Source organism: Stegodyphus dumicola, chromosome 5, assembly GCF_044657685.1.
Source record: "Stegodyphus dumicola isolate Sdum_Otavi_A_Nest chromosome 5, ASM4465768v1".
In the NCBI taxonomy this organism is placed as follows: Eukaryota; Metazoa; Arthropoda; class Arachnida; order Araneae; family Eresidae; genus Stegodyphus; species Stegodyphus dumicola.
Genome location: NC_140772.1, coordinates 233063083 through 233089010, shown reverse-complemented (window position 1 = coordinate 233089010; position 25928 = coordinate 233063083).

Here is a 25928-nt window from a genome sequence, read left to right as displayed (position 1 = left end):
TGCCACATATTAAGAAGTCCACCAAATCAATTATTCTTGGCTAAAATTTAAAAAATAATTGTGCCAAGATGAATTATTTAATTTCTCCGGAAATTTTGCACCCAATTTTACAAAATTTAATATCTAATCATAATCTGAGTCGTAGAATCGAAATATGGAAAAACATTGGTATGTTATTTCCCTGGGTCCCCTAGAAACCCCAGTCGCCCTTTAAAAGGGTGAATATATAAGGTATTTCTCCAGCCTTCTTAGCATGTCTTCGTAGTGTGGTTGTCTGCACGCTGTTTGCGTATTCTAGAGGCCCGTGGTTCGGTTAAGAACATATTAAGGCCACACTTCATCCTATACCTGCAGGTTAGTATAGTGTTTAAATTTCTAGAAATATTTGAGTTACTTCTAGAAATATTTTGCAATTTCAAGTTAAATCCAACTTGAAATTGCAAAATTAAATAAATAAAAAGAATTAATGGCTTTAGAACTATTTCAATGTTTCTTCGCAATTGTTATTTTCTTCCGTTTTCTGAGAAAAAATACTGAAGAAGTGCTTTTGCAAAAAAATATACTCTTACAAATAAACAGCAAGATTTTCGATATAAGTCGGTTTCGATGTCGATCTTAAAATTAAAAAAAAAATTTTTACGGAAAATCTAAATAATTTCTGTTGCTAAATATTCAGTAATTACATTCTAAATATTCAGTATTTATATAGCAGCCAAATACATCTCTAAGTATTTTTAAATATTTGTAAATTATCTTCTAAATTTTATTTGTCGGAATAAGTTATTCGATAATTAACTCTTCTTACTTTTATTTATATTGATTAACAGCTTAAGTATTTCTAGTCACGAGTTATTGAGGTTATAAAGTATTTCTCCCGCCTTGTTAGCATGCCTCCGTGGACAATACGCTAGGCGCGTATTCGAGAGGTCCGAGGTTCGAGTTCCGGCGAGGGTATTGCTCATTTTTAACGTTTCCCCGCATCGAAATAACTCATTGTCTCTGCAATGGCGCCCGAACTAAAAAAGGTGGTGGATGCTAATTCTTCACCACCAGAATCTGGCGACTGGGTTCCCTAATCCCCAGTCGCTCTTTAAAAGGGGAGAGTATATAAGGTATTTCTTCCGCCTTCTTAGCATGCCTTCGTGGTGTAATGGTCAGCTCGTTCGGCGCGTATTCGGGAGGTTCGTGTCCCGGGGAGGGCACTGCTCATTTTTCACATCGAAATAACCTAATATCTCTACAAAGCAACCGCGAGTGAAAAAAGAATTATTTACTTCTAGAAGGCATAAATTTTTTTCAACCAATAACACCTTTGTGGAGTTTGATTTTGCTTCATTATCAGTTTCAGTAACAGAATAACCGATCAATGAATGTAATAAAGAAGATCAAGTGATCAATAAATCAACAAAAAAAAAAAAAAAAAAAAAAAAAAAAAAAAAAACCTACAACTTTCTAAAAAGAATTCATGAATTCTTCATTAAAGTTTCATGAAAAAGGATAACAAGCAAGCAGGAATTGCATTTTCTTTATCAGCAAAGAAAACATGTAGCTTTTTCTTAAACTGAAAGCTGTCTTTTTCTTCCAAGCGCAAGATACCAGATTTCACGCACACACATAAATGACACAAACTCCTCAAGATTTGTTAGAAAATAACAAGAGAAATCCAGGAAAATGAAAAAAATATGAGCTCTATCTCCCTCGACAGGCGGTTCATCATTGTCATCAGAATAAAGTGAGCGGAGTAGCGATCCGTCTTCGTTACTCCGCACCTGATCGACTAAAGTGCTCGTCTTAATAGCACTTCTGGGTGATACTTTCTCTCTATACCCCCTCCCCAGGTTTTCAATTGAAAATTTTTGAAGCTCATTCCGAAAGCCGGCTGGAGATGCTCGCTTCAATTTTTCTTAGAGCTGCATTTGATAATATGGGTTAAAATAGAACATATTTAAAGGTATTTTGCATATGCCAGGCCAAAACGGATGCAATGTTTTAAGATGAGAATTGCTTTCTTTTTCATTCTTTCGTCAAAATTTTCAGGTATCATATTACAACGAAAATATCCATTCTGACCGCTATCGAATGAAATTTAACTATTTTTTGCGTGACATTTGTACGTAAGGACAGAAAAAAAGGTTTCCTTTTCCCTAAAAGAATTATAAAACTGAATTAAAATGGATTCAGAAAATTTTTTTTTCGTGGCGTTTGTACGTATGTATGTATGAATGCATCTCACGTAACTCAAAAGAGAGTAAGTAGCCTCATAATGTTGACATTATTTTGTATATAGGAATACTATGGACTACGATATAGTTGTATACCTCCTTTCTCGGTAGCAATCGGCAGCACCAAAGTATATAAATATATATATTCTCTATTCGTATAAAGCTAATGTAAAAATGAAAATTTAATTAAGAAATTTTAATTGCAAAAATAAAATTTATTATTGCTGCGAACTAATTTACAATATCATTTAAATTCTAAGAGCATATGCAAATTAAGTGCACATATCTAAAACCATGAAAAAATATATTATTCCAAAAAAAATTAAATTGCGTAAGTGAATAATTGTTGAGCAGGTAGGAGACAAGACTTATCAAGGGAAAGTTGCCCCCAAACCTAAATTTTCATTTACTCAATTCGTTTATCGTCATCCATATAGACAAGGATAAAAGTAAAATTCAAAACCAAAATAAAAAAAAGTGTTGTGAATTACTAAAAAAGAAATTTAAACTAGTGGAATTTTGAGAAATTAGCAAGAAAATGACTAGAATTAAAATTAATTAAATGTCAAAAATTAAAATTAATTAAATGTAAACGAGTAGGCTCAGAACGTTGACATTTTGTATATAGGATTGCTATAACATGTAAATGTGCACCTCGTATTTTGATTGCAATCGGCCACAGCAAAAGTATATAAATATATGTATATATATATCCACTCTGTTACTCGGCTCAGTGAGCTTAGTTTTTTTTATTCTTATATATTGGTAAATTGTGTATTTTTTGCTTTAAAAATGATTGAATTATGTTGCTCTTATCTGTCGGTTAAGGTTTTTATGCCTTTAGTTAATCTACATGCAATAATTGTAGAATTATGAACAATTTAAAAGTTGTTTAAGAGCGGCTAAGCCTAATTTTTATACCATAGTTGCCATATTTGTTTACATTTGAATCTTAGCAGAATAGTGAATTAAGTAAGTTTCTGCACCTTCAGTGTCTCTTTGCCGAATAGGACCAAAATTAAACTCAGTTTTGCGCAACGAAAAATCTGCCTTCTTGCCCGTTGGCCGAATAGCTTGTTTTTGCGTACAAGCTCTAATTTTAATTGTAATAATTGTTTTTTGATTCTTTTAATTGTATTTGTTGTTTTGTATTTTCCTATGTTTTTCAATTTTTAAATAAAAATATTTTGAGGTTTTATGTATTTTTGCTTCTTCGCGAAGCAAGAACTGAAGTAATTGAATTAGAGATATATCTCAAATGAAATTCGAGGAAATAGGTTTGATGAAATGTAACAAAAAATGCGTATAATTTAATTACCCGTACAAGGAAGTCATGTGGTGTACACATCAGTTTTTGTTTTTAATTCTAATGAGCCATGAAGAAAGAAAGTAAATGACTTCGGCTAACGGACGTTAAATACGAATTTGTTATGAGATTAAACATTTAACAAGCTCCAAAGACATGCGCTAAATGTGCAACAAAGCAGTCCTTAAAACAGATTTTAATGCTATCAGCATTAATATTGTTACGGTTTTTGTATTCATTTATTTAGTTTGCTATTTTTAAAAGAATTTTTATTGTTTCATTTTACCCTGCAATGATGAACGAGACTTATTTGAAGAGAAAACTACGTAGGAAAAATTAAAATACAGAAGCACGCGCACTTAACATTTTAATAATAGATATCTCGTAATCGTACTCTTTAATATCCAGAGAAATTGAGAACATACCAGAATACTCTCGTGCTTTTTAAAAAGGTTATAAAAGCGGGATCAAAACCTCTCAATTCAGTTTTGTTTAGAAAACTGTTGTTGTTTACTGTAGCGAATTCGAGGTGAATATCGGATTAGCTTTCTCTGTTTTGAATTAGTTCTTTTAAACGTTTTGATAGTTTAAAAGATAACTACTGTGAGATATTGCAATATTGAACGAATACCTGAGGAAATATAAGCATTTTGTTTTATTTGTTATGATAATAATAAATTTTATTCACGTTTCATCGGACTTGTGCATTCAATTTATTACGAATCCGTACGCACACAACAATATTACGCTTTATTTGCAAACCGTTTTCTGCACAGCAGTTGAACGGCCTGCCAGCGGCCGAGCGGTAAAGTCGCTGACCGCTGGTAGTTCGGTCCGAGGTTCGAATCCCGCGAACGGGCTGGCTGTATGGGTGTTTGCGTGGTTTTCCCCACGTGTATACGAGCCAGTTTTCCTTAGAAAGTCCTGCACGAATGCATCCCTCATCTTAGGCAGATAGTTCTCGAGGCTTTGCCATAATCACAGAAACGAAACCCTAGTAGTTGAACAGCAGATAAAATCATCTCGTGTTTTTCTCCAGGTCATGAGAGCTAATTGATAATGAATAAATGTCTTAAAATTCTGTTGTAACAGAAGTGTCAAGAAATTTAAAAACTGAAGATTTTGTCAAATAACCGAAAACGGGTCAAAGCGATGATTTGCCAACTCCTAGAACAATATTAGCGTTTAAATACACGGAGAAAGAATATATGAAAGCTCATGAAATCAGAAGTTAAAGATTGAGCGTTTAAGAATATATGAAAGCGTTTAAGAATATATACTTTAGTCATGTTTAAGTTTATAACAGAATTATATACAACAAGACACTATAAGGGTAACGCTGAAGACTTACCGCGCATGATTGGAAGACGTGAAATAATTTTACTGACTCGGAGTAAATTGATGCAAGAAACGGAGACTGAAGGTAAAAAATGAACAATTTGTAAATGCCCAAAGAAAGTGGCAAATACTTCTCCTGCAGCGAAGATTAAAATTCCACAGCGGAATAAATTTTAACCACGAAGGGTGACGTGACGAAGTGATACCAGTACATCATCATTGAATAGACGTGTCCATAGGTTCGCAATTTGGCGGGATCTGTGATCTACAGTTAGAAGTAATGGTACTTAATTTAAGTTCTGTCATCAGCGTGATCACCATTACAATACTAATTTCGCTGACCGGTGCTAAAATGTCGTTCTTACTTTTAGCTTGATTTGACTATATTACAATGTATTATATGTATTAATATAAGCATAGCTACAATAATTTATTTTTAATTGTTCTGTGATAAAATAGTGGCAATAATATAATAGTGTGTCATTAATAATAGTGTTAATAATATAATAGTTAATAGTGTCAATAATAGCGTTTCTTTTTTTTCAATATAGTGGTTTAGTCGATCAATAATTAGTGTTTTAACAACATCTCTTTCCCATGAAATGAACTTTTTTCTTTGGAATAGGAGTGATATAATACATTTAAGATCCATTTTGGTAGAAAAAATATCTGAGATATGAACAGTACTCATCTGTTTCATAGAAAGAATTTTAGTGCTAAGCAGCATTATTAAGGCTATGGGGCTATGTTATACTTTTAAACTGTTCTTGAGCGGTTTTTTTGTGTGATTTTTTATTTGTGCAATTAGTTTTGTGCGGTATATGAAAATTCTAATCAAAGTGCAACATAATTATACGATTATATGACTGCAAAAAAAATTTTTGCTACAAATTAGAATGTCATTTTCTTACAATCGATGCCAATTCTAATTCAGAAAGAACTTCAAAATTCCAAAAGAAGCTTTAATCTTGTATATCTGGCTACTGAGACATATACAAGCGTCTAGAGAAACGACAGTCGTCGCAAAAACTGATCACCGGCTACATGTTAACTGCCGGTCTGGACACACCTAAGCATTTCCTTCTGTACGCACAGAAAAATTTAATGAAAAAGGTTTTATAGGTTACTCTGAACCTTCTTTATTTATAGTAGATGGCAGCTCCATACAAACCAGTCCACATACTTTAGTCATGTTTAGTTTTTTGAGACCCTCATTTTTCAAAGAAACCTTCCAGATTTTTTTCGGTACAAAAGGAATTGTTTGAAAAGAAATTTCGATGTTATTTTTTTGGATATATGCTAATCTACTTATTCTACATTAGTTTTAAATTTTTACCTTGAAATCTTGCCTAAAATCAAACCGCGAACCTTAGGTGTGCCCAGACTGGGCTCACCGATAATCTAGGACAACTGAGAGTCCGTATTCTTTGTTTCTCCGCATCTCATCGGTCAGTTCATTGACAACAATGCTCGTTTCAGCACTCGTTTCGAAGCTCTATTCAATCAGTGTGCCCACTTAGGGCACACCCACAGAATTAAACATTAAGTGCTATCTTCACAAAATTTTACTTGCGTACTCCTCTAGGCTTAATTAGACTGCCTACCGTTTTTTTCATCAAAAAGCCTTTTTAATTGTGTTGCGAAAACTATTTCTTATAGCTACTCGTGAAGTTTTATGCGATTTTTTTTAGCAGTCTTCATCGACCGCAGAAAAAAAGATTTGAGTGCGTAGTGTTATTAATATTACTTGGGGATAGATTAAAATAAAAATTCCCACTTTTTGCTTGAGCAGTTTAATTTGAAAGCTTTTTTACCGTTATTTCATTAATCCAAGCTTTTGCAAATAAGAATTTAAGCTCTATATTACATCTCAGAACAACTTAACATCTCTAAATCACACTATAGTTTGGGGACAAAAAAGATAGGCTTTAATCTACACTTCAGATATACACCTATTCACTTACATTAACTAGCGCCCACCTTGGTATTGCTAAGTGTGCGGCACCGCCTCAAGAATAACCAAGAAACTCCCCTGCCTTCGTGACGAGAAGTTGGGAGTCTCTTAGGACCACTAAAGTCTCATCCCCTCCCTCTCGTCGACCACCCCGATGAAGATTAAGGGTTATAGCTTCCTTTGCTTATCTAATTTTCAAGCCCCTGCTCCAGATTATCTCCGCTTTACGAGCCTCTGCTTGGCGAGCGCGACTTTTCCCCGCAGGAATTCCCTACGCTTACAGGTGAAAGGCACGCTTTATCCCTATACATCTTCACGTTAAGGAATTCCCTATTAGTTACACTTATCCATGGAATGACTGTATGGTGCATAACACGCACGTGATGAGTGTTACTATAAGCAGCTTGACTACCTAGTCCTAAAAGTACGTTTACTCATAATTAATGACAGACCCAGATACTGAACCTAAATCGATAGAGTCATTTTTGACTCTCGAAACAGTATATTTCTAATTTAGCAAAATTATATGTGATTCGTTTAGTCTGGCATTCAAAAGATTTGCATGAATACAATATATTGCAATTTGGAAATTTTCCAAATGAGGGTCTTTTAATCGTCGATTTTTTAACTTTTTTATTCTTTAAACAATTTTTAATGTCTTCCTGTAGATTATTTTACTGAGAAATGTGTGCGCTTATCTGAGTTTATTTTTTATGCAATAAAATAACTAACACTAATCAAACATTAAGGAACTGATTAAACAAGCCATCGTAACAAAGTATCACTAAAATTATTTATTTCTGTTTCATTATCTAAGAGGACGGTGGACTTTAAAAATTGCTTTTTTAAGTTTTTATGTTTTCAACAAGAAATTTTTTATATGTACGTATTGTAATATCAGTTTATAAAATATATGTTCACAATTTCAATTTATTTTAAATTAAATTTTTTAAAACAAATAATTATTTTAATTAAAAATGCTTCTTACTCACTAATTTTCAATATTTTTTCCTAATTTTTCCTTTAAGTTAGCTATAAAGACTTTGTAAAAATTTTAGTATATCCGTTATTGAATACGATGGATCAGAAATTTGTAAAAAGGATTTTTATGAACTTAAACCCAGTTTTCAGGAAAAATGTCACCTTTTGTTAAACATTATCACAAGTTTAAACTTCTTAATAACCTCATATCCAAAAATGCATACACAGATCTACTGTAACATATAACAATATAGTTTCTTCCAAATTTCATTCATTTTTAACTAAAAATGAGACGCATGGAGTATTTTAAAGACATGCAAACTGCGAAAAAATTTTTTTGAGAAAACCGAATTTAAAGTTTTTCTTCAAACTTGCCTTTAATACATGGTCATGAGAAACAGCTAATTAACTATTATGAATATATAGACACTAGATAACATTTTAGTATCATTTAACTACTTTTAATTTCATAATATGAAATATGAGAAAAACAAACATATCGCAAACTGGTATGTGATTCGAAGTTAGATGTAGAAACAATTTATGCATTCTATCCAATGAAACTTTCAAAATTCATTCGCATCATATGTTTTACCTTCATTTGTTCCATTTGCATTATCTTCTAATGTTTTAAAATATTTTTTACTATTTCTGTTTTTTCCTAAGCAGGTAAACTTCTCATTTTGCTTTGGTTTAAGCGACGTTGATCACGCTTTTTGCAAAAGGGTAGGGAAAACGAGTTTTTTTCTTCCTGTTCTACGCTTATAGCATTCATATAACCAGAGTTAAATTCATTAATAGTTGTCAATACTGACATTTCTAGCCCTCTTTTTAGAAATAAATTATAACATCAGTGAATAACTGTTGAAATACCTATTTTTACATTTTCTCCAAAATTTAAAGGGCAAAATTTACGTTGTTTACACATTTTATTTATTTATTTATTTTAAATTAGAATATTTGAACTCGGTTTTTTGAATAGGATGCAGTTAAGTATATGGGATATTACAAGAGTAAAAAAACAAATTCAATATTTTGGTTGGTGTTTAGCTATTTTAAAGTCCAACGTCCCCTTTTAACATAAAAATCCAATCTTTGTGAAAGTGTGATTATGACACGCATTACACAACACAGCGTGTTTCTCTTGCAACAAAAGCAAACGAAAAACAAGGAGAGACCTCGCAAATTAGAGACGAACTTAACAAAGACTTCGCAGAAGCTTTGTTATATATATAGTTCACCGTTGGTTACAAATCAGCTTTCAGGCGTATTTAATTTCTCTCTGCATATTTTGAAATTTAAGGCGCTTAAATTGAATTAAAGCTATCACTCGCCGTAAAAAATAACGAAAGCAAAAGTGAAATATATGCTAAATCTTATAAATAGACCGATCTTTGAAGTTAATGAACATACATATGTATTTTATTTTAATCTTTTATAATCATGCAACGTTTTCAAACATTTTTACTCTATTTTATGTACTTGTACGAAGTAAAAAGGAAGTATTGTAATAGTGAAAAACTTCGGGCATCATATTTCAACGAAAATATCCATTTTGACCGCTATCCAATGCAATTTAATGATGTTTTTGCGTTACATCTGTACGCAAGAACACAATAAAAGACTCTTTTCTTCCAAAAAAATTATAAAACTGCTTTAAAATGATATCCGAAGAGAATTTTTCGTGGCACATGTATCTTGCATAACTCAAAAACGAGTAGCCTCCGAACGTTGAAATTTTGTATATAGGATTGCTATAACATGTCGATGTGCACCTAGTATTTTGGTTGCAATCCGCCGAACCAAACGTATATAAATATATTTATATATATATCCACTCTGTTACTTAGTTTAGTTTATTTATTCTTATATGTTTATAAATTGTGCATTTTTTGCTTTAGAAATGATTGAATTATGCTGTTCTTATCTTCCGGTTAAGGTTTTTATGCCTTTAGTAAATCTTCATTCAATATTTGCGAAATTATCAACAATTTAAAAATTGTTATAAAGGCAGCTAAACCTAATGAATTTTGCGAAACTGAGCTTCGCAACAACAAAGATAACGTCTTCTTTTATTATTGCGAATTAAAAACCATGCTTAATCCATTCTGGAATTTATTCGAGGAAATAAGTGTTTCAGATTTACTTCCTAATTTTTAATATAGATATTTTAAGTTTTTATGTATTTTTGCCTTTTTGGGAAGTGAGAACTAAATTAATTGAATGAGAAATACTGAATCGTCTGTGAAAAACTGTTTCTTTTTCATTTAGTTTGCTTAATTTCTTTTATACATCGTTTTAGATTTATTACAGTATTTCAATAGAACATGTGCTAACGATTAGCTAATTCTTCAAATGTTATAAATAAGCATTCTGATTTATAATATGAACGAAATGAATGATGTGAACGAAATGAATGTTAAGTGAACCTGGTTTCACAGTGTTGTTATCGCAAACAAATATAGTGAATTTTAAAAAGTGCATTAATTCTATTGTGGTTTATGCGCTATCGACTAAGTAGATATAATTCAATCTAATAAGTTTAAATGAAATGCAAGAAAAAGTGTGTATAATTTAATATTCCATACAAGGAAGTCATGTGGTGTACACATCATATTTTTTTTAAAAAATGGACAATGGAATGAACGGAAAAATAACGGAAAATATTTCAATAAAAAAACCCACATCCCAGAATTCTCATTGAATTTGCTCTCAATCTGTAATTTACTTATTGCTTTCACAAGACAACGCACTTAGAATAAAACTCGAAATGAATTCCTTTCCTCAAAATGGGAACTAATATTCTACTGGGAATACGAAACGAAATTCATTATATTAGCTGCGATTCATCACAAGATCTTATTTTATTCTTTCTTGCATTTATGACGGCGGTAAAATCGATAACGAATGAAATTTAATTGAAATTTTTCTTGTGGGATTAAAACGAAAATTACATAGCAGAATACACTTTTTTAGCCTTGAGAAATTCTTTTGTAACAGTTTTTTTTTTATTTTACAGAAACTCTACCCCTTGTTAAAAGAAGCAGAATCTCACGATTATCCTCGAAATTGAAATCTTTCATTATCGTATTAGATGAGCAAAATTTTGAAACTGGTTTTCTCCAACCAGTATTATCAAATTAATAAATTAATCACAATGATTGGCAATACATTTGAAACATCTTTTTTTATCTTCTTTTTTATTGTTAGCTTCTTTTTTATTGTTAGAAACAACTGAACGGCGTTTTAAGCTTAATAAATATCTAGAAAAACCTTCAAGGACTTTGGATTGCTGCTTATCATCCGCGTGACTTGGCAATTGTTGTCATTATGCGAAATGTAAAATCTTTAATTTACATTCCCCGTAGATTCCCAAACAGTTATTCGTCAAAGTTGTAGAGACATAAGTTTATTTTGAAGCAGAAGACGAGAGAATATGCAATGCCCTGGCCGGGACTCGAACTTGGGCTTCTCGAATCCGCACCGAGTGTGCTAACCGTTACATCATGAAAGCATATAGAAAGGCGGGGGAGAAAACACCTTATATACTCCCTCTCTTAAAAGGCAACTGGTGATTAGGACACGCAGTTGCTAAATTCTGGTGATGACGAACTAACATTCACCACCTTTTAGTTCTTTCACTGTAGAGATATTAGGATATTTTTTATGCAGGAGTTGTGAAAAAGGAGCAATACTATCGCCGGGACTCGAACCTGGTCCTTTCGAATACTCGCCAAATGTGATAACCGTTACACCTCGAAGGCATGCTGGAAGGAGGAAGAGAATGCCTTAAGATCTTTAATTCATCTCTCAAATTTAATCAACCTGTTTTTGTTTAAACAGTCTTAGTGATTTTAACCAGTAAATGAATTTGTCAATAATTTATAGCCGCATTTAATTTTTTTAATGGAACGTGTAATTGACGATATTTAAAATGCATTTTATTTGTAATGTATACGGTTGATAATTATGAAAATTTAGCGTATTGTTATAATCAATGAAATATTATTTTAAAGTTTTTGCATTACTTGTCTCTGTCTAGTCCATCAGGCGCCGAATGCAGAAGACGTCTTAATATTGGTAGTTTGAAGTTTAAGTATCAGTAGTTGTTATATCTGTTACGGGTTGTAACACTGGATATTTGTGTCATTCTGTTGATCTTCTAAGACCTTTTAAAGTAATTAAAAATAAAGTACCACTGTCAAAAAGGAAGTCAAAAAGGAAAAATATTCCTAAAATGAAGAAATTATAAATGAGAAGTTATATATGAACGATAAGGATAATTTTTCTAATTCATTTACTTAAGTCATCATTTCCTTGCCCGAGATTTCGTTAAATAGTAGAATTGTAAATCTATTCAGCTCAGCGACTTAATTAATTTAATTATTAATGACGATTTAATATTGAACCGAGTAATCTAATTTCGCAATTTACTTTGGCGAGACCCAAGACTATTGCTTTGGATGTTTCGAGATGAAATCTCTCTACGTGGAGTACCCATGAGAGAGAATGGCTCCACTTTCCCATCATTTTCGGGCTGATGTTCACCTCGTAGAATTTGATTCTATCCGCCCCTACTTCATTAATTTGGTTCACAAAAATTTACATTTCATCAATTAGTTTAACAACAGTTTTCTTTTTAATTGTCTTGGGAACGAATCCTTTTCTAACTGGACATATGTTTTCGAATTTGTCAATGTTATCTCGATCTCGATCACAGAAGCGTTTTACAAAGTCCTAAACACTGCAACTTATCGATGGGAGTTTCCAGAAGCTCGCTGAGAAATCTGTAAGGATGAAGTCGTGGATCTGTCCACCATGTACTATTTCATAATGGCAAAAAATCCGTAAGGTTTTATCTCAGGTTAAGGTGGCTCATACACCTTAAACCCCTTATGATCTTCGAATATGTGACTGTTGCAAGAATTGGGATATTTTATTTATTTTAAAAGGAATTACTTCCAACATTTTACAGCTGACTACATAACATAACATAGCTGCTTTGGGAACAAGTAACCAGAAAGTTTGAGTTGCCACAAATATTTTTGTAATTTAATCCGCTTTTTGACAAAATATTTCGTCATGTTTCCACCTTGCGCGCATGATATTTTAAAAATGGCTAATGGTACATACTTGAAATTTAAATTTTAAGGTGTATGAGAACCCTTAAAACAAGTCACTGTGTTATACACACATTCACAGAACTCCTAAGAATATACTGAATTGAGAAAATTCCATATTTAGTACCTATACGCAATAATGTCAGTATATTGGCAAATAACCAGACAGTTTTGAAAGTGTGACATTCTATTTTGAGATTTATTTGTGGAAATTACTATCCTAAGACTAATATTTGTTACGTTTAGAAACATTTTACCACAGCCAAAATGAGCTGATGTCCAGCAAATATTTGCTCATCGGAGCAGGTACTTTCGTAGAGAAAATTATCTGGCGTGTGTTGCTCTATCACTGAAATGATCTGAAGTTTCAAAAGACAGAAACTCTAAAATTGTTGCTGCTGAAACAAAGTCGTAAAAGTGAAACAATATCCTTTCAATATCATTTCTCTCCGTAATTGATAGTCAATATAGGAAATTCATTGTTAGCTAGCTAGCTCAGTATAGAATTTTCTCTTACCAAGGAAACTCTGTATTGCAGAATATTTCGCATAGAAGCTAAATGTGATCTTTATACTAGAAAGCGAACAGAATAAATTTAAGTGATCCCACAGCCCAGCCCAAAGAGAGTGCTTGTGAGTGGCATGGCGTTTTGGATATGCTCCTGAAAAACTGTATTTAAAAAGTTCTTATTTGCTAAGTTTATATAATTATTTACTTTAGTATCTTTCATGAAATTCATTTCATTAGGATAATATTTATACGAAAATAAAATAAAATAACCAGATAAAGATGGCCATACACTTAAGATGTTAATTTGGTACAAGGAACATCAGATCTAGATTCCATAAAAATGAGATTGAGATGAAATGATCATTCTTGATCTTTATTGTGTGTACAAATAAGTTTTGATCTACATAAGATGGCGTTACTAGTATTAAATCCTATCGGACAATATTATAACCATATTCATGTTAAAGCGCCAGCATAACCGTCTAAAAATTACTCTGTTTCATTTCGTTGAAGTATAAATAAAAAATTTTCTTTGAGCTCAACCCATATCAGCCTTTGTACCAACAAAACAGAATTTGCGGGAAGCGCTTCTTTTTGTTTTAGTTTGAAAAAACTGCAGCTGATGGGCATCGATTGCTACAGGAAGCATAGCATATGGAGAACATGCTAAAAACATGCGAGTACTGGTTCCGGCGCTTTAAAAGTGGCGATTTTGACGTCAGCGATAAGAAACGCGAAGGAAAGGCACTAAAGTTTGAAGACGCTGAGTTGGAGGGGTTGTTGGATTTATTGTATCAAGATTCATGCCCCATCATTGGGGAATGTTACAAACAACATTTGAGCCGAGCACTGAAGCTCAGACTCACCACAATATGTCAAACGTTATCTTTCAGCACAATAACGCTCGCCCACATGCTGCAACAGTCGTCAAAGAAACTTTGAGCTTCATACGAAGAAACCAAAAATTGGGTCGGTTCTTGGATCGCCTCAAAAGACGAAAAATTTTTTAAACTCGGAATCCGTATGCTATGTGAAAGATGGGTAAAAGTCGTAGCTAACAATGAACAATATTTTGAATAACATAAATTCTTTCAATTTCTCTGAATAAAGTTTCGAAATTACGAAAAAAAACTCAAACCTTATTTGTACACCCAATATGTATTTCAAAGACTAACAAACATAGTATTCTGCGGTATGTCCATACTTCACGTGCGCGGATGTAATGTCCGGCAGATAGCATACATTTGCTGAGAGATACCGAGGTAAAATATTTAAAAAATACGGCGCAACTCCTGACTTTCTTTTCATGAAGCTACATCCTATTCGACCAAAACTGGCTGTTGAATTTCTTGAAATTGGAGTCATTTATGGAAAATTGTATAATTTCCTGGTTTGAATCCCATCGAACACTTGGAAGAGTTATTAACATAGAATTTTCCTTCTTATAGCCACATAGCACAAACATATCCTTGGGATATCCTAAGGATGTTGCTCGCGGGATATGCGCACATCCTCAGGACATCCTGGAATATCCTCCGAACCTCTTAAACACATCCTCCCGAGTGTTTAATGTCACATCCCAGTATATCCTCAGGACATCCTAACTAAATTCCATTGACAGCGTACGGTATATTATTAGGATCTGAACTCTTATTTACCACATCCTCAAGACATCCCGGGATATCCCACTAACCTCCTAAACACATCCCATTATATCCTATCTATGTCCCATCGACAGTGTGGGATGTCTTAGGATTTAAAGTCCTACTTATTACATCCTCAGGCCTTCCCGTAATATCCCGGTTTCCTCCTAAACTCATCCTCCCGAGTGCTTAATGTCACATCCCAGTATATCCTTAGGACATCCTGTCTATGTTCCACCGATTTTATAAGAATTTGAAATACTAATTACAATATCCCTTTAACCTCCTAAATACACACTATGGAAAAATAAGAGATGTTGAGAATATTTATACAACTTATTTTTGAAATGAATTTCAATTTATATAATAATTTGTAAAAATGAGCAAGGAACTTAAAATGAATTATTAATACAAAATATTATACCAGAAAATTTTGCTTTTATTTTTAAGATATTAAAAATCTTTCGATCATTTTTTAAACATTTAATAGCCCTAAACTGAGGTATTCGTAATTAAATTATTTTAGAAAATCACTTTCTAAATTCAGTTATTGCATTAAAAATTCAATAATAAAATTAGCCATTTAATAATCTTTACAGATTAAATGAATCATCTTTCTTTAATACATGTAAAGAATTTTTAATGTTTTGATGAGACTGTTCGGAAATTGTTAAAAAGAAATTTTATTTTTAAAACTCAGTTCCTATCCACAGAATAAATAAATATGTTTTCGCAACATGAAGACGCTGCAGGCTTTTTTATATATTTAATATTTAGTTGTAAAAACAGCTTATAAGCTGTAAAAGATCACACTGGTGCAGAAGTAGAGTTCCAAACACTAATTAATAAAATTCTTGATTGAAGGAAATCCCGCTTTTTATGTTCCTGTACGAGAGCGGAGCGATCTCTGATATGATATGCATGATGATATATGTTGATGATGCGCATGCGTATACCATTTTTTTAAATCTGCGCGTACGTTTTAAATGTATTCATATAGCACCCAGAATCAATCAATTTATATTTACTGTAATTGTTAAAACATTAGTGCTTTTGTGGATATAAAATATAATATGGGATATGAGTACATTTCATTAAATCTGTAAATATGCATAGTTTCCTTTAATCTTCGCAAATATGTAAGTATTAATTTGTTTCTCTCTCTCTGCTGTTTGCATTTTTCTTTAATTTTCAACTCGATTTGTCATATTAATATTTAAAAATTATTTTTGCAAAATGTTTTTTTATCGTTTACAGATTTGTTGCAAGTTGTGTACGGTCCCTTTTGAATGCATATTTTCTCAAGAATTGACGAATAACAATGTCATAATCTTTAGAATCTACAAATTGTTCTTGAATGAGTTACACACAAAGTTTCAAAACAAATTTGCGAATTTTAAGTTACAAGCAACTGAGTTTTCTGAATTTCCATTTGAAAAAACATCTGATTCAAATAACAGTTAAAAACAGTTAAAGAACAATTTTTACAATTAAAATTAGAATTTCTACACAGAAACCAGCAATTCGGCTGCGGGGGGGGGAGTCAGGAAGACAGATTTTTCGGTATACAAAATTGAAAGTTTACTTTAGGTTACACTTCACGGAAAGACACTAAAATTGGTTCACAAACTGACTTAATTCGCTATTATACTAACATTTTCAAATGTAAATAAATGGCGGCCTCGTTAGGCTTAGCGCCACTTAAACTTTTAAATTGTTGATAATCTACTACTATTGCATGCAGATTAACTACACCTTAACCGGAATATAAGAACAACATAATTCAATTACTTTTAAAGCAAAAAATGCACAGTTCACCGACATATAAGAATGAAAAATCTGAGCTCTCTGAGTTCAGTAACAGAGTGGGTATATATTTATATATGTTTGGGGCGACTGACTGTAACCAAAAAGGGAAGTGCACAACCATTTGTTATAACAGTCCCATATACATAACTACAACGTTCTAAGCGTACTCGTTTATGAGTTGTGCCAAATACATACATATGGACGTACGTACAAACAGCCGTCACGAAAAAATATCTTTTGAATCCATTTTTCCTTTATTTTCTCCATACGTACATATATCACACAAAAGCATCCTTCAAATGGATTCGAGAGCGGTCAAAATGGGTATCTTCGCCTGAAATGTGAGACCCGAAATTTTTCACAATTAACATACTTCCTTTGCTTCGTACAAGGAATTAAAAATGAAGACCGTACTTTTGTTTAAATCATACAATTATAAATCATTTTTATATAATCTTCAGAAAATATTTCAAAAATGTTTCAAACCAATCCCATTTTCTTAAACTAATTAAAAAGCAAACTGCTGAATTAACAATTTTCAAAAACGTCTCACCGATTCAAGTTTTTTTTCTCAGTCTATAAACTAGAAATTAATTTTATACCCCTGCGCGTCTCGTTGCTTAGTTACTGACCCTGCGGGCAACGAGAAAAGGGGTATGGAATAAGTAAAAACTTAATGCTGACATTTGAAGGTTTATTCTAATGAATAAACGAAATAACGTTAAAAGAGATTATTTTATTCAAATTATTTTATACATTCTGTTATCGACTCTATCACCATTTAGAATACCGGAAAGAAATAACACGATTCCTTCGGTAGGGAATTTTTCCCTTAAACATAATTTATTTTCCCCATACCTGAGGGAAAAGGGGGAACAGGTGGAGGCCTGTTGCTCGTCAAGCAAGAAAAGAGCGTTTTAAGTTTTGATGAGATTTCTACGCGTGCGGCTCTTCATTGCCATTTTCTTCTGAAGATACCACGTTCTTCTTTTAACGTTCTTTCATGAATAGCGAAGCAGCTTTAGTTAATGGAAAAGCAGCAGACATATACAAAGAAGCAACTACATGATGGGAGGGATCACAAATCACAGTGACGTCTTTGCTGTTTTTTTAACGTCTAAAAGGAAGGATTTGAGTTCGCACAAATTTCAACAACACTTTATAAAATTCTGGAATTGGCTGAATTTAAAATTCTTATTAGAATAATTCTGATTTTTAAAGAGCCTGACAATTCGTTTCATAGTGTAGTTTATTTTTAGCATCAAACATTTTGATTTATTTCAAGTCATATATAGCAATTTGAACTCTTATTATAACTGCCAAAGGGCGACAAGAAAATACAAAACATTATTTAAATGCATATTCACTTCATTGTGCTAAGGCGTCGTAACAGTTTGAAAGGAAAGAAAAAGGGAGAAAAAAATCCCTAAAAGAGAGAAAATGGCGTTCGTAAGTCATTTGAAATAACTAATCTCTGCACACAGAGCGATCAGAATTACGCTATTTAACCTGATGGATTTAAAAAAAAAAAAAAAAAAAATGTTTCTCCTTGATGTTTACATGATATTATGTTGCTAGTGGGAAAATGAAGTTAAAGATAGAAACATCGAAAAAAAAGAAAGAAGAGATGATAGTTTTATTGATTCCATTGCCATTTCTTTAAATTTTACTGTAGATTAAGTAATGTGATTCAAATATTACAGAAAGTATCCTAAACTCATTACTAAAAGTTTAAATTCGCTTTAATCCAAATTTCGTTTAAATAATTTTTTACTTTCTTGTACGAAGTAGAAAAGGAAGTATTGTAATCGAGAAAAATTTCAGGTATCATATTTCAACGAAAATGTCAAATTTGACCGCTATCCAATGCAATTTAATGATGTTTTTGCGTAACAACCGCAAGTAACAGATAAAGGACTCTTTTCCCCTAAAAAATTATAAAACTGATTTAAAATGAATTCTGAAGAGAATTTTTCGTGGCATCTGTGCGTACGTACGTATTTTGGATAGCTCAAAAACGAGTAGCCTCAGAACGTTGACGTTTTGTATATAGGATTGCTATAACATGTAAATGTACACCTCGTATTTTAGTTGCAATAGGCCGCAGCAAATATATATATATATACTATATATCCACTCTGTCACTCTGCTCAGTGAGCTCAGTTTATTTATTCTTATATCTTTGTAAATTGTGCATTTTATGCTTTAAAAATGATTGAATTATGTTGTTCTGATCTTCCGGTTAAGGTTTTTATGCCTTTATTAAATCTGCATGAAATATTTGTGGACTTATCAACAATTAATAAGTTGTTTAAGTGCAGCCAAGCCTAATGAATTTTTGCGATGGCGGACATGTTTGTTTACATTTTAAACTTTGCAAAATAGCGGATTTGTTACCAATCTAGAGAAACTAAGCTTCGCAACAGCAAAGATTACGCCTTCTTTTATTATTGCGAATTATATCATGCTTAATCCATTCTGGAATTTATTCGAGGAAAATAAGTGTTTCAGATTTACTTCGTAATTTTTAATATAGATTTTTTGGACACTTTGGTAGATGCATTGCATGAAAATTTTTTACATTTATTCTGAAGTTAGGTCAAGTTACCCTTATAGCTGCTAAAATTATAGACTACGACTTACATCCAAGTTATTTTTTCTTATTTTGAATTATTTTTACATGCTTCGCTGCCCTACCTTTAATACCGAACAAATACACTAAAGAATAATTAAATAATCAATACCAGCCCTGAAACATTGAACATTTTTGCGGCTGTTAGGGTTGCATTTGTTAGGGAAATAAAAGAATGCAGTCTAAACAATCAACTGAAATATAGTTTACTTTGTCCTGCAAAATGTTTTCTTTCTCAAACGCATTATATTTCAAAGCTTTTCAGGAAGGTTATCAGAAAAGGACTCTTAATAAATAACCATGAGTATTCTATCAAGTGGCGCAACAGTGTTTCCTTTCTTTTCTGCATAAAGCAACTTCTGAAAAGCTATTATGTGAGTATATATTCTTATTGATATCCTTGAGAAGTCATCATTTCCTGCAATCTTATTTTGCTTGCAGATATTCATTTGGAAATATTTTTTGATCGTCTGGTTTAGCCTTTTGTGTTTATGTCTTGAAAATATGTACTAATAAAAATCATTAAGCAGACAAATGTTCGTTTCCTTTGTCATATTTTCAAAAGTTTCAGTATAGCAGACTACGAGAGATGCGTCCTAAAATCTTATTGTGATTAAGATCAAATATTAAGGAATACTAATAATTCTTTTGTAATCGAAGAAAGTCAAATATCTCTTTTGTCCAGAAATTATATTAATATGTGTAAGAGTGACTAATAAAAGTACCGAGATATTTTTTCTTGGCTTAAGTTAATCGCACAGCTCAAACTAGCGTTTCATACCATAGGAATGTTGCGTGCGTACGGGTTAGTAATAGATTGAATGCACAAATCCGATAATAGATTAATAAAGTTTATTCTTATCAAAAGAAATTTTTCAGAACGCTGAAATTTTCCTCAGAGATATTCGTAATTTTGTCATGTTTTTTTCATGAAACTATGAAGTGAACAAAAATATGTTTTCATGGATGCATGTGCAATTTTTATTTAAATTCTTTGTTGCATTTATAGGATTATTTAAAATTCATTAACTATGAATTTCAATTTTTAGTCTTTGTGAAAAATTAGTTCAAATTTTCTTACTCTTTGTCTTTAATAATCATATTTCAGCAACTTCATGCGCGAAAATACTAGGCATGGTTATATTTGCTTTTTAGAAAATTGTTTTGTAATTACTTTAAAAATTATATATTTTATAATCAAGAAAATACAACACCTTTAGATTGGCATATATTATTGTATAAAACTCTATTGATTTCTAGGGCTACAGATGGGTCTATTTTCTAGAAAAGACAATAAAGGTAAAGGTGCCTGAAAAAAAAAGGGGGAATAAATTTTCAAATTTTATTGAACTTTATTCCAAAATCTACGCCAGTTTAAGGTTGCTTTTTCCTTAATTTTAATTTCTGCGTATTTCTCGTTCATATACATGTCATGTATTAGTTCATGCTATGTTTTATGACATATAGTTTTACGTTGAGAATATAGTATGGTATTGCATAGCCGAATTAAATTTTGCTACAAATTTGCGTCTGTAAGTATAGGTAGTTTGCATTTTAGTTTTAATTTTGTACTTTAATATTGTGCATTTAATATTAATAGCATTCGCTTAAATACATATATAATATCTTATGTACTTAAAAACTTGAAAGTTTAATTTTGAAAAATAATTATCAGAGAAATAAACTAGGTAATTAGTGCTAAAAGCTGCCAAGTACAAAAAAATAGCTTCAAAAGAATATAGTAAGTTAAATTTAAATTTACACATTTATTACATTTTGCCATTTTTGAGTATATAAATTTCATTAGTTTTTAAATTCCAATGCTTGTCTCTTACAAAGGATATTACAAGTACCTTAAAGAGCATGCTAAAGACAAAAAGTTAATTTTACATTATGATATATTTTAAAACATACTTTCGAACATAACGAGAATAGTGAAACGTTCTCTGAACTTTAAAACGCCCGCTATGATTCTTACTCTTTGCCAGAGAGCGATAAGATAAAGATTGTTTCCCATATTATAGTTATGTTTCTTAGCAAATACTCACATCACGTAGAATAAATTTTTCTTGGCCATCGTGAAATTGCTTTGGTACTGTGAGTTTATAAAATATTCAGAATAATATCTCATGGTTAGGAAAGAAATAGAATCGTGCACCTGATTCGCCTTCCTCATCCATAAAAGGTCCTTTTTTTATTATTTATAAGTGCTAGACAGTCGTCTAAGAAGAAATCTCGGAAAAAAATCATCCGCTTATGCAGGATGTTTTTTTATTATAACTCACAAAATATTATGCTACATACGGCAAAATAACATGCGATAAAATATTATATTACGTAACAGTTGCTGAATTTATTTTCTTTTGTGATCTTTAGTAAAATGTATTTGCTTGTGTTGCGCAGAAAAAAATTAAATTAAGTAAATTTATATTAGCTAACTTTCCTTTTTCTGTAATTGCCGGATGAAAATAAAATTAGACTCCTAACCTCTGTTAAACTGATGATTGAGATGGATGTAATTGATTTCCTAAATTTGTAACTTAAAATTCATTCATTCTGGATTTAAATTCATTAAATCAATTACTTGAAAGTAAAGAAAAATAAACATTCTCTGTCGCCTTGGTATAAAAATCCAAGACACGTATTTCAATAATGAAATTTAATTTGCATTTCGTTACCATTGTTTATGTGATTGCGTCAAAGCCTCGAGGGATATCTGCCTAAGGGTAGGGATGCCTTCGTGAAGGACTTTCTAAGGGAACTGACTTGTATACACTTTACTCATTAGAAAAATCCTGAAAACGTCCATGCAGCCAGCCCATTGGCGAGTTTCAAACCTCGGACTGAACTACCAACATTCAGCTACTTTACCGCTCGGCCGCTGGTGGGCTTGCATTTTGTTAACACATTCTATAAATATGCCATCTCTCTTAAAAAATGCTATTACCCTTAAATCAGCAAATGTAAATACACAATAATTCCTAACTTCCTCCAGAAAGCCTCAAGTTCTTAAAATTCATTAATATACACCCTCACAAAATGCCAAGTAAGAAATAGCTATAGATAAAGATCAATCATCAGTTCACTTTAAGTAACAAAATAAATAAATATATAATTCTGAAAAGTTTCAGATTTAACGGTCGCTCAAAAGGGTTTGCTAAGGTTTTTTACGCTCTCACTGAGCTCGCAGTCTACTGTTACACTCACTCTTACTAAACAATTTTTCTCTTTATTATTATGCATCATTGGTAAAACTATATTTGACGGTGCCCCCCTTGGCGATGTTTGGCGGTACATGGAGACAGAGTTTATGCAGCTCGTTGATTTGTTATTTTAGCTTTGTTTAGAGGCGATTTCCGAGCCAAAAATTGCCGCTGAACAAAGCCAAAATAATGAGTCAAAGAAATGCACAAACTCGGTATTCATGTACACATCGACCTAATTCACAGAAACTGCACAAACTCGGCATTGCGCACAAAAATTATATAATCTCAATAAACTGCGTTTTAAATCAAACAATGAAATAACATAAAAAAGCACTACGCACTACATAAAGGAAATAGCCACCTACCTTATTTAGAAACTTCGCTGTCTTCAGTCTGTGGCACACAAAATTCCTAAACAGCATCCAAAAGCTTTTCTCAAACCATGTTCCCTTTCTAACGGAATGCTTTATATGGTGACCATTTGAACCTTTCTTGCGACAAACCCATTCAAAGGCATCTGAACGATCCTACAAGAAAAATAAACAGTTTATGAAAACATTTTAAGTTCGGCAAACTTTACAAACATGCACAAAACTGTAAAAGTTTATTCAAATGATAAATATAACGGAAAATCACCTCCGGAACTCAAAATAAGAAACGAAACAGTACTTACGCTCTGCAAAATATATTCGTTACCGTAACACACAAAGTGCAAACAGAAGAAAGAAACCGCTTCATTAGGACCAAGTACTATTGGCGACTTACAGCATCCAATAATCTAAAGAAAGCCATGTAAACGAAAATAACTGTAGTTCTCAGGTAACGGAGCACAAACATACTAAATAATAATCACGTGCAGTCCAAAATATAAAGTTATTTACCGAAAAAAACGCATCCAACATGTCTGTATGTTGCAGTTGCCAACAGACACTTTTAGAAAGCGGCATTTTATCCACTCTGTATAAAGACCAAACGCATCGGTTGACACAGTCACGTATAGGAAAGAAGAAAGAGGCCGTTTATATGCCGGAGATGATGATTTGCGCATTTGACAGACTTTGGCATATCATCGAAATCAAAATCGCACAAAGTGCCGCATTTGCCCACCACACTGTTCGGCCTGATAACGGTGGCGAGAATGAATGCGAAAGAAAGGCCGCACACAGAGAACTGGCTTAGGAAAGACTAAGACTACTGGAAGAGATAAACAAAGAAATGCTCGCCAGGCACATACATTGGCTATCCCAACCACTACACGCACACTTTTAAAAGTCGGTTTGAAAATCGAGACGCCTTCAAGAAGCGTGATCCGAAAGAAGCCTTCAGTGTTCCAATCGCACTTACCAGTACAACCGTGGCTCCATTTCCAATGGTACTATGCCCGAGTGACATGAAGTGCCACGAAATGTTCCATGACGAGGCGCACTTATGTTTGAGTCAACCATCATGTCTGCACGTAGAGGTCCATCGTGCCTTCGCGGCATAGGTCTCAAACGATAGTCATCATGGCCTGAAGAGTTGTATTACAAGCTAGCCGAATCGTTCGTGATAAATTTAAACTTCCTGAGAGAGTTGGGGAGCTAATTTAACAAAATAATGCCAATAATTTTCTAGGATTAACCTATGTCAAGTTCTTTCATAGCTTGCTGACTCGCCAGATCTATTCTCTGTTAAGCATGTCTGAGATCAGGTGAAACACAACCTGCCACAGTATCCAAAATTTACAATATGTTTTCATTTGTACAAGCGTGGTCCACCTGTCACCGAACAAAATAAAACGTCTTTTGGACTCAGTGCCGGAGTGTGCTGCTACATGTTTCGCAGCATGCGGTGATACAATGCTCTGTTGAAGGGAATTAGACCTAAACGCCCCAAGCTTTTCCTTAGCAGTCTTGTTACATTGTTTTGAGATTACGTGTATTTTTCATATGTATTGCTATTCATTGCTTCTAATGCCTTCTTCCTGATGCTTTGTTGTTGTTGTTGTCTTGTCCATATTATCTGGAACAATAGTTGCCAGAGTCTACTCCAAAGAGAGGTTAGACTTCTATTTTTCACCTCCCGTTTTGAGAGAGAGCACTCCAAGGGGCACCCAGGCGTCTCCCACCCCTCTCACCTTCCACCATTTCACACGAGAGGACTTTCGGCTAGCTGCATATTTAGAGTACCGCCATGCAGCACCGACACCATACATTTACAAATATCCATGCCTTCTCTGGGATTCAAACCTGGCCCTTCGGTACCGTAGTAGGCTCCCTTAACCACTATACCGTCTGAAAAACAGGATACGTCTTATACGTCGATACTCAGTTTTTGACTACATTCATTTCAGGAAATTTCCTCTATTCGGACTTTTCTTGTTCCCTTGCGGAGTGTGGGAATATTACAGTTACGTAGAGCTCAGTGAATGCGCATGCGCTGTCGTCAACGATCACAGCTGGGTTCCTTTAAACTTTTCAATTTTTGTGAACGGCTTTTAAGTGTCTGCAATTTCTACTGTTCAATTTTCTTAAATTCGTTGGCCAGGTATGGCTCAAAAACAACGTTTGCATTGCTATAATATAGCATAAAAGCTACGTGTGATGGCGTATGCTAAAGAACATTGAAAAAGGGCTGCAGAGAGACATTTCGGACCGCCCCCAACTGGGAAAATGATAAGAACTTGGCAGAATTATAACGATCAGTATTAAAGCTTTATCGTTCAAAAATGTGTATCAAAAATCTGATGTATACACCACATGACTTCCTTGTATTGGAATATTAAATTATACGCATTTTTTCTTGCATTTCATTTAAACTTATTGGATTGCATTAAATCTACTTCGCCGACAGCGCATAAACCACAATAGAATAAATGCATTCTTTAAAATTCACTCTAGTATTTGTTTACTATAGCGACACTCTGGCGCTAGATTCACTTAGCAGTATTAATAATTATATAACAGTTAACTTATATAATAATTATATAACGGAAACTAAGTTAACTGTTATATAATCCAATAATTATATAACAGTTAACGTATATATTTCGTTCATATTATAACTCATAATGCACAAAATTTATATCATTTAAAGAATAGAATTATCTAATCGTTGCCACATGTTCTATTAAAATACTAGAATGATGTATAAAAGAAATTAAGCAAACAAAAAAGAAACAGTTTTTCACAGACGATTGAGTATTTTTCATTTAATTAATTCCGTTCT